Source organism: Mytilus trossulus, chromosome 11 (genome assembly GCF_036588685.1).
Source record: "Mytilus trossulus isolate FHL-02 chromosome 11, PNRI_Mtr1.1.1.hap1, whole genome shotgun sequence".
Taxonomy (NCBI): domain Eukaryota; kingdom Metazoa; phylum Mollusca; class Bivalvia; order Mytilida; family Mytilidae; genus Mytilus; species Mytilus trossulus.
Window position 1 is genome coordinate 741,850 of NC_086383.1, and position 18,893 is coordinate 760,742.

The window sequence follows — 18,893 nt, forward strand, 5'->3', positions numbered from 1 at the left end:
TTTCTGCACTAAAAAAAATGCTGATTAAACATTTTAAGTTCCCTTTGCAAAATAAAATGAACGGTGTTGCAAAGAAAGAATACACATGTACATGTACGTGTAGCTACTTGTAGGTATTATTTGACGCTAAATGGTATAAACTTAGCGCATCTGTCGTCTTGTGGTGAGCTCGTAGATGAATGAGTTTACTAGAACTCCTTAACTTTAAGAATCATTTAACTATGTCATGATGACTACAGTCGAAAGTAGAACAAAAGAACACTGCATTCCCTTATGCTAGCTGACATATTTAAACAATTGACAAAATTATTATGATAGTATTTGCAAGATTCTCCTTTCAGTCCGCACATTACTTAGTTTGCCCTCAATGTCGTTGTTCTTTTTCAAGGCATAGTGTTAACGTCTTTTATGACATATAGAAGACCGTCGATTGGGTGTCGTTTTGACTTGAGGTGAACTGTCTATTGTACTTTTGGCAGCATTTATAGTTTTTTATGAGGAGCATAAGCAAACAAATTCAGCGTTTGCTTGACATTTTAAATGAAGCGTGCTATAAATCGGTCGGTACTCTATATATATTTTTTTGTAAGTGCATTGAATAATTTAACTATTCAAATGACAAAACATATAAGTGAATAAAAACCTCAATAATTTGTTTCATTTTGTTACGGTTCTAACTGTATCAATTTTTTTGTTGATTACTTGTAGTTAGAACTATATAAATTACTCTTTATATTAAAAAAAAAAAATGCGATGTTTGTAATATCCTTAAACTGAGACAACGTATAAATGGAAATAAAAGATTCGAATTTTGCAATTGAAAACAATACCAAAATTAATGTATTTCCAAATGAAGGTTCAGCGTATATTAAAATGCAAAACTAAAAATTGTTTGGTTCGCGATTTTTAATTTTTTTAGTTGTAAAAAAAAAGAAATTGCATTATAACATTTTATTTGTATTTCAGTCCGTAAACTGGCCTGTGAACCTGATACACTTTTTTTTAGTCGTACGATTCACCGATCTGAACTTGATAACATAACTATGACCTACAAACCTGGCGTTAATATGTTGAAATAGCAATGCAGTATACATCAACATGTATGGAAAAATAATGCTGCAAAAACCTCTTAACATATAAAAAAAAAAAGGACACAACAGTGCATTTTAGCTAATTTATTATCCTAATTCAAACATTGAGACATTGCAAACTCAATGGAATTGTATTTCTTACGGTCACTGTCTAGCAACAATACACTTGAGTTTCAGATGTGTATTCGCATATCCCAAGCAACTATCGCGTAGTGCTTCAAACAAATTGTACAATTGTATAAACTAACCCTTTAATCTTCGTGTTATCTAAACTTCACATGTATCTCGGCTGTATATTTACATATGATTTGCGGTTTTTAAAAGTCTTGAATCGAGTTGACACTTTCATTAAAAAGGTTATCGCGGTAGTCTTTGTATGCGGTTACATCGGGTTACGAAGAACGTAATTCACTCCATTAAAATGCTGATCTTGCTAAAATGATTTGATGAATGAAGCGATAAGATTTATACTTATATCAAATACTATATTTATTTTATTAAATTTATTGCATTTGTTACTGAATTTATTATATTTACTAACGTATTACCTTAATCTTTTTTCACTTTTGATAAGATAAAACTTCAAAGCATTATAAAATTAGTTTAAAGCTTCACTAATAAATTTACCTCAATAAATTATTGTTCATGCGTAATCCGTTTGTATTCGCGTGTTCTAAACAGCAATGATCTTATTTCGTTTATGACCTCTTAAATTCGAATGTATAGTTTACTATTTTTGAAATAGGGCTGTTCGTTACTTAAAAAAAACGGTTTCTCCTAAGATCGTCCCATAGCAGAACCTTGTCAGAGTGTATTCATACATTTTTAAAGACACCATTGGTGAATAACGTATGTTGTTGGGTTGCTGACATATACGAAACCTCTTTTTTAGTCATAATCATATCATGTTTGCTTCCTTTGCAGTGAGCCAGTTATTTTTTGTATGCACCCGACTGTGAACATTGTACAATGTACGTGTATGTGTTTGTCCAAAGTTCAGAAGTTGCAATTGAGTAATTAAGAGGTTGTCAATTGCTATTGTATTTCATATTTACTGTTTGGTCTAGTTTTATATAGGTTATGAAAATAAGGAGACGTGGATAATTAGCATTGATACATCGTCTCCATACATATTATAATACCCGGTATACCTTTAATATTGGTAATATGGTGGTTGGGAATACATTGTAACGCACCAATTACAACGCCTAATATTTGGAGAGAGCCATACTCTCTGCACATTACATAGCTCTTGTAACAACCCTTTGCTGAATATTTATATATTTATCGTCTTTCCCGACGCCTATAATACCCTGCTCTGTCGCTCAGTAATAATCGTATCAAGACTTAAAAATGAGACGTTATCAGCGACGTCACAATGTGAGAGGAGAAGTTATCAGCGACGTCACAATGAGAGGGGAGACGTTATCAAACTTGCTTTCGTCAAGAGTATAACTGTCTTAGGGAGAGGAAAAAAGACCATTAATAGAACGATAAACAGATAATCGGGTTTTTTACGTACATGTATAGTAAAATAGCGACTTGCGCTCCATTAGAGCTTTGGTGCATGAATAGTTGTCTCATTTGCAATCGTATCACATCTCCTCACTTGTTACGTTATATTATATCAAAGTCCAAGATAAATATGTCTTTTTAAAATTTTAAAATCTCTTTTTGAATGTGATTGTGGTCATATTGTTGGCTGTACACTGTACTCCATAATCTATTCACTATGCAGATTGTTTATAATATCTTTTTATTGTTATTGTGTTCTCATCCTGAATATGCCTGATATGTAATATATGCCACTGGACATTATAGAATTATCAACTAATGAGCATTTATCATTAATAGAAACTTTGCTTTTGAATGAATATTCAATCTAAAATGTTTTGTCATATTTATTAACTTAATTAAATAAAATAAAGAAATAAAATTGAGAATGGAAATGGGGAATATGTCAAAGAGACATCAACTCGACCAAAGAGCAGAAAACTGGAACAGGAAACTGGCTGAAACACACTAATAGGTCTTCAACGCAGCGAGAAAATCACGCACCCGGAGGTGGACCTCAGCTCGCCCATAAATAAAATGGTGTACTAGTTCAGTAAAAATGGACGTCATCCTATACTCTGAAACATATAAATGAACTAAAATAAAAAAAAAGATCAAGACTAAATACAAAAAAAATAAGAGGCTCCTAACTTGGACAAGCACATAAATGTGGCGGGATGAGATGTTCCTATACAACTAGCCAATGTAGGATAAAGACAGCCTTTCAAACATCTTATAACATTTTAGTACTCTCTGACATTCACTATTTCAACAAATAATGTAATAGTCAGCAATTGTTCATTCTGACAAAATATATTATGGAACAATTAAGGCGATACTCATTAGAATATATTTACGAAGAGGGCATGGAACCTTTATTAAATCTAGTTAATTTCCCTTTCCATAAAATAAACTATACTCCACCAAAGACTGTCTGGGGTCATACTAATTTTAGCTTAATGGAAATAAAATCTTCATTTATCATAATGACTTTGACATCGACGCAAAGAAACATTATCAGTATGAGATTTTAACATTTACTTTTGTTGGCCATTATAGGTGTTTCTGACTAGATAATTTTATTTGCTGTCATTTAATTTCTAATTTATAAATTTAATAAACGTACGATGGTATGAAACGGTATATTTTGACCCTGCTATGACGTACATGTATGTTCTTCTGACGTTGTTGTTCTACATTTCTAATCAGTTACGCATTTGTTTTGCTAATGACGTTTTAATACTTTTTCAAAAGTATTGTTGTTGACTTATATAGTAAACAAATTGGTAAAATTAATTCTAAACTCAATTTTTGATACTAACTCTGCCAATTTTGAGAATGGTACCCTTCGTAGAAAAAAGGCGGATACGTACATGTACTTCTTTACTTAATTTTATTTTTTACCCTTTTAACATGCAAAGTAATTCTGAAGAAATAAGGAAAGAAAATATTTGCATTAATGTACGTGTACGTAATGGATTACATTTAAAATTGTCCATACGTATATCTGGGATGCTGTATGATCGCGTTGTGTTGAAGACCCATGCATTGATGGCTTCCGGGTGTTTTCTACTCTTTGGTCGAGTTGTTGGCTTTTTGACACACCACCTATTTCCATTATCAATTTTTCTAATTATAAAACGACACATGCAAATAATAAATATACATGTAGTTGTGTTTTTGTCAAATTGAAAGATTTCGAATTTGACCAAATATAAGTAGTAATCTCATAATCGAAGAAATCCAACAAAAAAAAATAAATAAGGAGATATAGTTGTCCATAACGCTATAATATATTGGAATATTTGTATAACGAATATAGTGTACTTAACACCGTTATAATTTAGTCACTTTGAAATGCAGCTTCCCTGTATTTCTATGTGTTTTATGTAACTGTAGTAGTATGATTGGAAATCTTTATTGGTCCTAATTACAGTTGCAATAACTAATGTACGCTCACAGCAGCTAAGGAAATACGATTTGGAATGACCGCAATATTTATAGTTCTAATATAAATGATTTCATAGATATAGGAAGATGTGGTGTGAGTGCCAATGAGACAACTCTCCATCTAAATAACAATTTAAAAACTAAACCATTATAGGTTAAAGTACGGCCTTCAACACGGAGCCTTGGCTCACACCGATCAACAAGCTATAAAGGGCCCCAAATTTACTAGTGTAAAACCATTCAAACGGGAAAACCAACGGTTTAATATATATAAACAAAACGAGAAACGAGAAACACGTACAGTGGAGATCAGTTCTAACCTCTCATTAAATCTATCAGAATCTGTCAGGAGAACTGTTCTAGAGCAGTACGTAGAACTGTCAGCCTGACACCTTTTAGTCAGTTCTAGGTTAGAACTGTTCTAGCTAGAACTGACTTGGTCAGTTCTAGCTAGAACTGATTTGGACAGTTCTACCTAGAACTGATCCTGACAGTTCTACCCTAGAACTGATCCTGACAGTTCTACCTAGAACTGACCAAATATTTGGTCAGTTCTACTTCTAGAACAGTTCTGCGGTTAGAATTGATTACAAATTCTACGGCTAGAATTGATTTATAAATTCTACGGCTAGAATTGATTTATAAATTCTACGGCTAGAATTGATTTATAAATCCTACTGCTAAAATTGGTTTATAAATTCTACGGCTAGAATTGATTTATAATTTTTAAGAAATCTTTTACTAAATATAAAGGCTTCGACAAAATAGCGATTAATATTATAAAGAGTTTAGCTATTTTGCCGGTTTTATTTCAAATTTTTCATTATTATTTCAATTGTTTTACATTTGTCATTCCGGGAGTCAGGATGGCTCGTTTTAAATAACAAAATTAGCTAACCATCTATAATGTAATACGTTGTTCCGGCGGATCCAGCAGTTTTAAAAGGGGGTGGGGGTTGGGGTCCCAACCCAGGAAAAAAAGGGGGGTCCAACTATATGTCCCCATTCAAATGCATTGATCGTCCAAAAAAGGGGTCACCCCTCTGGATCTGCCATCGATCCACTATAAACTTAAACTGACCATATTTGATTTCTTCATATAAATCTATATACTTTTAGCACATTGCAGGAATCCAGTTTATTTTAAGGCAAGGATACCAATTATATTGGCAAACATTAATGATTTCAAAATTTTATTTGCAATCAATTTGTAACACTAACATGTCCTCTTTTAATTTAAAATATTGAATCTTAAACAAATGTGATATCTGTTTACGAGTAGTTTTCTTACCTCGGATGGACCTGTTATACAAAAATCTTTTGACCGCATCAATCTAAACTGACCTTATTTGCTCTTTCTATCTGCAAATCTATATAGCTGCACAGTAATTCAGTTTTAACTTTAGGTCAAGAGGGACTGTAATATACAAGTTATAGCAATATCGGAAAAAAATGACTTCAAATTTTTGTTCGCATAAATTTAAAGTGCCAGCATGTCCTCTTTTTATTCAAAGTATTGAATCTTAAACAAATATCAGTAGTTTTTATACTTCAGACTGAGTCGTGTAATAAAATCTTTTGACCGCATCAATCTAAACTGACCTTATTTGTTTTTCTTCCTTCAAATCTATATAGCTGCACAGTAATTATATATAATTCAGTTATAATTTTAGGTCAAGAGGGACTGTAATATACATGTACAAGTTACAGCAATATTGGAAAACAATGACCTCAAAATTTTGTTCGCATGAATTTAAAGTGCCAGCATGTCCTCTTTTTATTCAAAGTATTGAATCGTTAACAAATATCAGTAGTTTTCATACTTCAGACTGAGTCGGGTTATAAAATCTTTTGACCGCATCAATCTAAGCTGACTATGCGGTATGGGCTCTGCTCATTGTTTAAGGCCGTACAGTGACCTATAGTTGTTAATGTTTGTGTCATTTTGGTCTTTTGTGGATAGTTGTCTCATTGACAATCATACCACATCTTCTTTTTTATATATAAACTGACCTTATTTGCTCTTTCTTTCTGCAAAGCTATATAGCTGCACAGTAATTCAGTTTTAACTTTAGGTCAAGAGGGACTGTAATATACAAGTTACAGCAATAGTGGAAAACAATAACCAATGATGACCTCAAAACTTTGTTCGCATGAATTTATAGTGCCAGCATGTCCTCTTTTTATTCAAAGTATTGAACATGTTGAATCGTAAACAAATATCAGTAGTTTCCATACTTCAGACTGAGTCATGTAATAAAATGTTTTGACCACATCAATCTAAACTGACCTTATTTGCTCTTTTTTTCTGCAAATCTATATAGCTGCACAGTACTTCAGATATAATTTTAGGTCAAGAGGGACTGGAATATACAAGTTACAGCAATATTGGAAAACAATGACCAATGATGACCTCAAAACTTTGTTCGCATGAATTTATAGTGCCAGCATGTCCTCTTTTATTCAAAGTATTTAATCGTAAACAAATATCAGTAGTTTTCATACTTTAGACTGAGGTGTGTAATAAAATCTACTGACCGCATCAACTAAAACTGACCATATCTGCTTTTTTTATGCAAGTCTATATAGCTGCACAGTACGTCAGTTATAATTTTAGGTCAAGAGGGATTGTAGTATATAAATAACTGCAATATTGGATATTAAAGACCACAAAAAAAAAATCATTGATTGAGAGTGCATTTCCTACTTTTATTCAAAATATCGCATCAGAAACAAACATCGTTAGATTTCATATCTGAAATTATTTGTCTGCATCAATCAAACCTGACCATATTTGACAGCATCAACCAAAACTGACCATATATGACTACATCAGCCAAAACTGACCATATTTGCTCTTTTTTATGTACCGTTAACTCTTTTAGTTGCACAGTAAATCTGTTATATTGTTATGTAAGAATTGATTGTATAATACAAATGATAGAAATATTGGAACACCTTATTTCTTTTGCATCAATTAACAGTGTCAGCGTGTCCTCTTTTTAATCAAAATATAGCATCATAAACAAATTTCAGTAGTTTTCATACCGAAGACAGACTGGTATAACAAAATTATGTGTCTGCAGCAACTAAAACTGACCATATTTACACTTTATTAGATAATTATATAGCTGCATAGTAAATCACTTATAAAATTGAGAAAGGAAATGGCGAAAGGTGTCAAAGCGACAACAACCCGACCAAAGAGCAGACAACAACTGATCACGATGGATACTGTAAATAAATACATGTATGGCCTCATTGTAAACCAAGAATATTTCTATGTCAGGATAGATACTGCATGATAAAGACAATACCAAATTTCAAAATCGATTTAGCGAGCCCTTATTTCATTGTATTTCCTTTTTGTATTGATAATATTATTATTTATTAAGAAATGACTGTAATATTTTTTCTGTCTATGAAGAAATAACATAAAAAATTTGGTGCACACTGAATAACGCGGGTAGCAGGTTTTTTTAACAGTGTGCATGCACCACATTTTTTATGTTATTTCAAATAGACAGAAAAAAATATTAGTCATTTCTTATAATTTAATTCTAACTTCCAATTTAAACCTTGGCAAACAATGAAAAAACGTTGATGACGATACGGTCACATGACTAACTTTTATCTATGGGCTGATAACAAAATAACATCAGCCAATCAGTGACCCGTTACATCCAAAATTAGATTATTAAATAATGAATCGTCACAAAAGTGACTTTTTAAGTCAGTGTAGTTCATGATGGTTTTTTTTTTAAACAAAACTATTTAACGGCATCATCCAACACTACATGACTGATTCATATACTTTATTTTAAAATGAAAAGTACATGTATGAGAAGTTCTCTTCTTGGAATAATTTGAAGGAGGAAAATGATTGGTTTTGGTTGTAGCCTAAAGTCCAGTGGCAAATGTTTCATTCATGTTCCCATTGAGTATATTTTTCTGACGTTCCAACTTCCACACTCCCAGATTATTTACGAGATAATCCAAATGTAGCCTACATAGGGATTTTCATTGCTGAGGATCTAATTATTACAGAAAATGGAGTACTGAAACTACTTACAAAAATAAATCCAAATAAAGCTTCAGGACCAGACAATCTAAAACCAAGAATACTAAAAGAACTTGCAACTGAGATAGCCCCAATTCTAACTATCATCTTTACAACATCACTTAATACTGGGGAAGTACCATCTGACTGGAAGAACGCCAACGCAAGTCCAGTCTTCAAGAAAGGAGAGAGATACAAGGCAGAGAATTATCGACCAATATCTCTGACATGCATCTGCTGTAAACTCATGGAACACATAATAACTAGTCATATTATGAAACATGCAGATCTCCACAACATTCTATATCCATTACAACACGGATTTCGTAGCAAAAGATCATGCGAAACCCAGCTGATTGAATTTGTGGATGATATCACCAACAACATGAGCGCAGATAAGCAAACAGATGTACTCATTATGGACTTTTCAAAAGCTTTTGATAAGGTTGGTCACAGTCTCCTGATGCATAAGCTGGAACACTATGGTATCCGAGGAAATGTGAATAAGTGGATTGCTAGCTTCCTGTCTAATCGAACCCAAGCAGTAGTTGTGGATGGAGAAAGTTCATCTCATATTGATGTAGAGTCAGGAGTACCCCAAGGATCAGTACTTGGGCCTTCACTATTCCTGTTCTACATTAACGACATGCCAGATGGAATTAAATCTACAGTCCGACTATTCGCAGATGACACAATAGCATACCTCACGATATCATCAGACAAAGATGCACACGATTTACAGCTAGATCTGGATAAACTCGGAATATGGGAATCAAAATGGAAAATGTCATTCCACCCTGACAAATGCAATGTACTTACCATCAGCAGGAAAAAGAAAACAATTGCAACATCATACAGCCTACATGGTCAAATTCTTGAGTCAGTCAGTAGTGCAAAATACCTAGGCTGCACATTTACATCCGATCTCAGATGGAATGATCATGTTAATAACATATGTAACAAGGCAAATCGAACAATTGGTTTCCTAAAAAGAAACTTAAATATAGGATCAACTACAGTGAAGGAGAATGCATATAAAACATTAGTACGTCCAATTGTAGAATATGCCAGTCCGGTATGGGATCCATATCTTAAGACAGAGACTGACAGACTTGAAATGGTACAAAGAAGAGGAGCTCGCTACGTATCCAACAAACATCATAACCACTCCAGCGTTAATCTGATGCTACAACATCTCAAATGGACATCACTTGATCAAAGAAGGAAAGAAGCGAGACTCACAATGCTATTCAAAATAGAAAACAACAAAGTGGCCATATCAAAGGAAGGTCGTCTAATACCACCGAAAAGACTGTCACGAAACATGCATGACAAATCCTTCCAAGTACCAGCAGCATCCTGTGACTATAGAAAACATTCATTCTTCCCAAGAACCATCCGGGATTGGAACGCTCTTCCCCCTGGGGTCGTATCAGCTCCGTCAGTCGAGGCCTTCAAAGCCTCGATGACAAAGCTGAATTAAATTTCAAAATTTTTGGGGGGAGGGGGGTGGTCTAATATGCGCACCAAACCATGGCAGTATAATCAGTTCGTTGATTGTGGCCATTATCTGGCAGAAGCAGAAGAAGCATAGTTTTTTTTACTTCAACAACACTTTTTCGTTAAAATATCCCATAATTCATCCACTGTACAATTTTCGTTTGAACATTTGTCAAAACAGAATCTTAAATCATGAATGTAAATCCAAGGTAAACAAGGTAAATTAAGATTAAACTTCCATGAATCAAATGCAGAGTTTTATGAAGAGACTGTTAAAGACGGGGAACGAAGAAACGTAAACAATGATGTTTTCTGTGCAATCTTATAAAAATGTTTCTCCGATGAGTTGCTTCAATTCACTTCGATATGTGTACATGTAACGTTTGATTAGTAATAAATATAGAAAATCTGCTATTAAATAGCAAAGTAATTGGAAGTGATTTATTTCTTCTAAATTCTTAAGTGCCCTTACTGTAGTGACGTCATTTAGAACTGTTCTACAGTCCTGACTGATTTAGTCAATTCTGCTGACAGTTCTACGGTTAGAACTGATTTGGACAGTTCTACCTAGAACTGATTTGGACAGTTCTACCCTAGAACTGATCCTGACAGTTCTACCTAGAACTGATTTAGTGAGTTCTACCTAGAACAGTTCTAGAGTAGAACAGTTCTAGCTAGAACTGTTCTAGGACTGGTTAGAACAGTTCTATGACAGATTATTCTGACAGTTCTAATGAGAGGTTAGAAGTGATCTTCACTGTATATATTACATAAACAAACGACAACTACTGTACATCAGATTCCTGGTGTATATTTTTAAGTACACCTGTTCAGTTGCATAGAATTCAGCAACCGTTTGTTTGATTTACATACGGTTCTACTTTTGACTTTTGAAATTGGTATTATGTTTTTCATGACCGACGCGTATTGCATCTTAGAAAGAGAGTAAAGACTGGGTGAGAATACTAGTATGTACCGTTGAGATGTCAAGTTGATATATGAAATGTCTTCCTTGCTACAAGGTATATTCCATTGAAAATATTGCTAATCGCGTCTGTCTTATTAAAAGCGTACATTTATTTGTTGTCATGTTTTGATTGATTTTTGATAGTTGGTGTTTCGAAATGCAAATTTAACATTATTGACTATTTCGTTGAAGCCATTTTTTTAGGTGGAGGAATACGGATAAATCACCGAACTTCGGTCGGAAAACAGACAATCCTAGTAAATTACGATAGTAGTCAAACACATATACATGTACCACGTAGATGGTTCGAACTCATAAGCTCAGGGATACACTACTAATAGACTACTTATAAACTACTGAAACAACTTGGTCATCGTTCCTGAAAGGTTGTCCGCTGGATGTTTAGTTTCAATTCAAATAATCATCGCTTTGCAAAGAACGCCAGTTTAACGAGTTGTTGGCTAATATTATATGGATATAAATAAAGATATACCTCAACTTTTAAACGACTTTTAAACTTTTAAAATATTTTGTATGAGAAACAAACTCAAATAGACAAATTATTTGACAAATGTAACTACGACTTTGAGTCCTTAGTAAACGAGATATGAACAAGTACAGTGTTTGCTCGAAGTATGACATCTAGAAGATTTACGGAAACCTTCACCTATTTAAATGATCAATGAAATAGTATAGTCCCCTTGAGACATGTCTTATGTGCAGACTATTATCAACGCAAAGATAACATCAGTCAAATTCACTTTCAAGACCATTTCGAGGACGTCATACTTTGCACTTAAATTGTTCTCGAAATATCTATGTCAAAGTCGTATATTGCAGACTAAAACTTTACAAATGTTGCTGTTGCTATATATAAAAAAAGAAGATGTGGTATGATTGCCAATGAAACAACTCTCCACAAGAGACCAAAATGACACAGAAATTAACAACTATAGGTCACCGTACGCTGCATTTCAAAGAAACCCTCCAAAAACAAAGTTGTCATATATAATAAGCGTCATAAGAGATAAGGTAAGCTATATAGAACAGATATTCACCGACATGTATAAAGAAAAACTTTTAAATGCGCAATAAAGCATGTTATTTGTTGTTTTATTTGGTCGGGTTGTTGTCTCTTTGGCACATTCCCCATTTCCATTCTCAATTTTATATTCCATATTTATAAACTTTTAGTAGGTTTTTCTATAAGAATTGGATTTTGAATAAATAAACATATTCACCTGCGGAAAAAGGATATTCACCGCGCAAAACGTCGCGTGCTTTTTCGTGTACAATTTTGGTAAAAAAAACGTTTGATTTACAATTGCTTTTGGTAAATATTTTCTATTACATTCATTTCTTTTGGAATATGGAATAAAACATTTTCTGTCTTTTGTTTCGGTAAATATGTGGTTTTATTGACTTTTGAAAAACTGATATTTACTTCGGCCGTTGGCCTCAGTGAATATCAGTTTTTCAAAAGTCAATAAAACCACACAATAACCTAAAAGAATATACAAATGAGACCTAGTAGTACACTTTAACTGTCATCAAAATATCAAAAAAATATTAAAAATGGAGGTATAAAATAATTAAAACAAAGTTTAATCTTATTGTGGTTAGTTTAGTTGTTTTATGTTTTAATAAACAAACATGGCATGTAATAAAATTGACAATGGAAATGGGAAATGTGTCAAAGAGATAACAACCTGACCATAGAGCAGACGGTCACAAAAGTTAACTAATTGCTTTGACATCATTGGTTCACAGAACACGCCGCATTAGCTGAAATAGATTTTTTGAGGACCCATTGGTGGTCTTAGGCTGTCATTGGTGGTCTAAGGCTGTTTTCTGTTCTTTGTCTAAACTTGATTATCATAGCAAGGAACACAAATAGGATAGCGGCCGTATTGAACTTAAATAAAGCAAGACGTGTTGATAATGCTGAACAGCTTATGCAACATGTATGACCTAGTAATATCTCCAAACTGTCGACAGTATCAATGTCAATTCTAATGCAATTATTTTGTAACAATTGTTCTGATTGGATGACAGCAAGCGTAAAATTCTCTATCTCCTTGTCGGTAACTAAGGAAGCCGACATTTTGAATTTCGAAATATATTGACATGTTATTTCTACAATAATAAACAAAAAACTCACTTGTTGCGCCTAAAAATCCTCTTTTTATCAAATTTTATTACATTCTGAATCGGCACAGAAGCAAAAAACGCCCGGTGTTTATTTTTGACGCCGGAAGCATTCCTATGACGTCACCTAGTGTAGGGACCAAAGAAGATAACATCTTTTCGCGGAGTTTTCTTTTATGAAGATTTTACACTAAAATAATGATTGAAATTGAATTATAAACTTGTTTTGCATTGGAATAGAGATAACTGTATTGTATTTGAAGCTTTTCGGACGTCCATCGGTAGTTTTACTGTCGCAAATACCTGTTTACCTGTCTCCGCTCTGCGTCGCCAGGTAAACTAAATTTGCAACAGTAAAACTACAGATGGACGTCCTTAAAGCTTCAAATACAATACAGTTATCTCTTAAATGTGCAATTAATTTTGGGCAGGTCAAATGAAACATTGATTTACGTCTAATGAATAATAACCTTGTATGTTTTACCATATGGGAAAATATGTTATAACACTTTAGTGCTATAATTAGAACTTTTTTGTTTGTGTCAAGATATATAAACTTCCCCACGAAGTCCGAAAAAAGAAAACTATTGTTTATTTATCAATATGAATATGGTCATTTATATTCGATTAAATCGATAAAATGTACTATTGATAACACTATTTGTTTAAAATTGTAGACATTTTATGTAAAAACAAACATAAAGATTTAAGAAATAAAAGAAACAAAATGTTAAATGATTCTCATTTGTAATTCTTTGTGTACTTCTATCAGATAACCATTGTCGAATTCAGTATTGTGATTTTGTAACCCAATTAAATGACGTATGTTGCAGTAAATGTAACAGACCTTCTGGACAACATTAGTCATTCAATTTCCCGACCTCTCGCACTTGTTTATTTTTCGTACTTTCCAATAGTGTTAATGACTAAAACAGCGTTAAGGGAAAAAACATAAGTCTTACGTAAGCACATACAATTGAGGTTTTTTTCTGAATATGTGTATGGGTTTTTTTTTAAGGTTTCTTGTTCAGACATATTTTGGCAGTTGTACTTTAATATTTCAATCTTTTTTTTTTCACGATGTATTAATTCAGTTTGACATCTTTATTGTACTTCATTTTACTTTTTAGTGTACCATAACGACTCCTGTCTGTTTATTTACATTTTTAGAGTGCTTTAACGACTCCTGTCTGTTTATTTACATTTTTAGAGTCCGATAACGACTCCTGTCTGTTTATTACATTTTTAAAGTCATATAACGACTCCTGTCTGTTTATTACATTTTTAAAGTCATATAACGACTCCTGTCTGTTTATTACATTTTTAGAGTGCTTTAACGACTCCTGTCTGTTTATTTACATTTTTAGAGTCCTATAACGACTCCTGTCTGTTTATTACATTTTTAAAGTCATATAACGACTCCTGTCTGTTTATTACATTTTTAAAGTCATATAACGACTCCTCTCTGTTTATTTACATTTTTAGAGTCATATAACGACTCCTGTCTGTTTATTTACATTTTTAGAGTCATATAACGACTCCTGTCTGTTTATTTACATTTTTAGAGTCATATAACGACTCCGGTCTGTTTATTTACATGTTTAGAGTCATAAAACGACTCCTGTCTGTTTATTTACATTTTTAGAGTGCTATAACGACTCCTGTCTTTTGACTCAGCCTTAACAACAACGAAAGTTGAAAACTTTACCTACACTGTCTTTCAATAGGGTATGCATATTTAGTTGTTGTTAATGTTGTTGTGTATATTGATAAAATTAATGATAGACAAAACATTTACGCTTGTAAACATAAACAAAGGCAACATTAGTATACCGCTGCTCAGTACCATGTAAGATTCAGTCGCAATAATGTTATAACTATTACAAGATATACACATTTATTATATACTTAGTAGTAAATACAGATAAATGGTATGTGTAATACAGTAATTGGCAAGCTTGCTGTATCAGCCACCGTGATGATATCGATATCAGAACGGTTGCAAAAGCTTTATCACACCTTTATCTATACTATTAAACGAGAAGACCTCATTTTGGGTGTCGCTTCTCTCCCTTCCACAATAAATCAATCATCATGCCTCTGTGTCCTATAGGTAACATGCATAGTCGCATTTGTCATCTATTCTTGTGATTATTCAGATTGAGTTATTTTGGGGGAAAAACGACAAAAAAAGGAGTCCGGATATGATTCCGTCATCAGACTGACTTTTAGTCATAGATAAGACCTCCTGTTTGAAACATGCACAAATACAACCAATCGTATGATAGATAACAAAAATGAAAAATAGACAAGCCAATCATAGCGTTCTCCATATCATGGTGTTTAGATCGCAAGAACAACAACTATTATACCTCCTTAGAGAGTACATAGAGACTCTGTATTCTGTCCACTATTTTTGTAATGATTACTATTTAAGGAGTCATACCAGTTGCATTTATATTAAAAAAAGTAAAACATGTAACACAAGTACAACCAATCGTAGAGCGTTCTCCATATCATGGTGTTTAGATCGCAAAAATCACAACTATTATACTTCCTTAGAGAGGACAAATATTTTTCGCGTTTATCTACATGTAAACTACGATTATACTACTTTAATATATAGAGACCCTCTGTATTCTGTCAGGGAATTTCTATGTTAGTATAGAAAGTCCCTGATTCTGTTTACTGTTTTCTTTGTAATGTTTACTATTCAAGGGGTCACACTTGCATATATATTAAAATAAATAAAACATGCTCAACTTCATCTTAAACTACATCGACCAAAAACTTTTACCTGAAGTAGGACAGACGGACGAGACGGACGGACGGACGACCGAACAAAACAAACGAAAACGAACGAAGGGATGCACAGACCAGAAAAAATAATGCCCATAATTGGGGCATACAAATTTATTGTTAAAAGGGAAAATAGTGATTTGGCAAAAATGAAAGTAAGGTAGACTGAAAAGCGGGAGGCAGGACCTTTTTTCGGGGCGTCGGGATCGGGTGTTTTTAAGCTCGGGATTTGGTGATTGATCCTAACGAGATCCGGGAATATATTTTTCGATTTCGGGATATTAATTTCTTTAAATTCTGCATCTCGGGATTTCATGGTTTTAAGCCCGGGATTTCGGGATCAGGGCCCCTCCGATCGACAACCCTTCAAATTAGCCTTAGTCGGTATGAGTCATGTATACATGATTCAAATCTTACCATTGGCATGTTAATAAGGCTCTCAAAATAAAAGTACTGATAGATTGTCATAGAAGCATATCTTTTAGACTAATAAGGGTATATATATATAAGCAGTTACATTTATTTAATGTTTGAAACTGTGCAAATTTTTAATTTGATTTGACTTTTACCAAAAGAAGCATTGTTGCAAAGGAGTAGAATTGTGGTCGTAGGCCAGGAACACGAATATAATTGAATTTAACAGAAAGGAAACAAATATCGGACTTTGGAAAAAGGGAGATACCTTTTATGTAATTCTCCATCCATAATATCTTTTACAAAAAAATCATCCTACAACAGTTCACAAGCTGTATATGCCCGCGATTTCGAGGGTGTGTTCTAGTTATGTATGATGTCACGTCATCGATTGCAGTCACTGTTGCCAAGGCTTTATCAAATCCCTAATCTGTATGACGTCATTTTAAACCTCCTTGTCTGTATGACGTCATGTTACATAAAAAAATCTACTTGAGGTTTATGTATATAATAAAGTGTATATGATATGGCTTTTTCAATATCACACACCATATCAACCCTCAGAGCTCTTGGGATTATATTGGTGTCTCGGGTTGATACGGATGCGATATTGAAAAAGCCATATGATATTCTCTATTTATCTCCTGTATTATTTCATTGATAATGCAATCTCTAAATTTACACATTTAAAACCAAATCACAAAATACTGAACACCGAGGATAATTCAAAACGGAAAGTCCCTAATCAAATGGCAAAATTAAAAGCTAACACACAACAAACGAATGTATAACAACTATCTTATTTGTGATTGCTACTTTCATTTTCATTAATAACTTGATGTAGAAAATGATGTATTAAACCTAATTTTATAGCTAGTCAAACCTCTCACTTGTATGCAAGTCGCATTCCATTTTATTGACAACGATGTGTGAATAAAACAAATAGATAATACGTAGATAAACATGTCAGAAATAGTGGTACAGCAGTCAACGTACTTTGACGGAAGTATTATATTATTGACGTGTGGTTACTGTAAGTACATATAGATGTTTCGTTACCACGATATAGTGAATGAGTTTTAGTTTTAGTATGACAACCACATAGCGCAAGCACAAATTCAAGCACTGGGTTGATGTCACTGCTGGTGGAGATTCTTTTCCGAGGGTATCACTAACCCAGTAGTCAGCACTATTGTGCTGACATGAATTATTATGGATATGGTTATATTTATAAATTAACTGTTTACCAAATTTTGAATTTTTTGAAATACTAAGGCTTTTCTACCTCAGGCATAGATTACCTAAGCTGTATTTGGCAAAACTTTTAGGAATTTTGGTCCTCAATGCTCGTCAACTTCGTACTTTGTTTGCCCTTTTAAACTTTTTTAGATTCGAGCGTCATTGATGATACTTTTGTAGACGAAACGCGCGTCTTGATATACAAAATGTAGTCCTGGTATCTATGTCGAGTTTATTGATTTCTTTTACAATAAGCATGATATGTCACTATGGTCATGACTTAAGCTTCAGGTAAATACACTCTAAAAAGCCTTTCTGAATATCTTGGATTTCGAGCATGAAATTAAAATAAAGTATAAAATCACAGTATTAAAAATAGTCTTTGATAAAATTTGACCCTTGTCATTTGCAAAAAGAAACGGGAAACTATGCGTTGTAGATGTCATGTGTCCGAAGCGTTCCGTTTACGTCAAATGCCATAGTTTATTGACTGAAACTTTGGAATCCGAAATACGTGTTGAATATCAACAGTACTATTTATGTGTTTATGTTATGTAAACTAAAGCACCGTAAAATGCTTTGACATGATACTTCGATAACAGTCTTCAAACAGCTGCACCAATCCAATTACACTTACTTAAATGCATGATACTAATATTAAATCTTAAATATACAAATTTGCATTCCTTTTTCAAAAGTTAAGTTTAGATATTATATACCATTATGATACCTCTCAAGTTAGTAGTACGTGAACATTGATAATTTAATAGACATTTATCTTTAATATCTTTGACAAATGGGAAGTCAAAGCAAACTGTTTTATTTACTTATCTGGGCACTTAAGATCTTGTTAACATAATTTCTTGTTTACCTACATATCTTTGCAATTAATAAAGTGAGGTTATTTCATAGTAGCTTTTCCTGACTATTATTTATACTTGTTCATTTTGTTTTGCACATAACAGCGTGTAAACCAAAGCTATACAAATGACAGTAAACCACATTTATTGCTATTGCGTTTGCTATTTTTGTTTGTTTAATACTCATGACATGTCGTATGTGTAACAATAATGTGCTTTGTTCATATTGTAAGTGTAAGTATTCTAATACTGAGAGTACCGAGTAGTTTTGTGGTATTATAGGTTACACAGCGTGCTAGTGACATAGTACG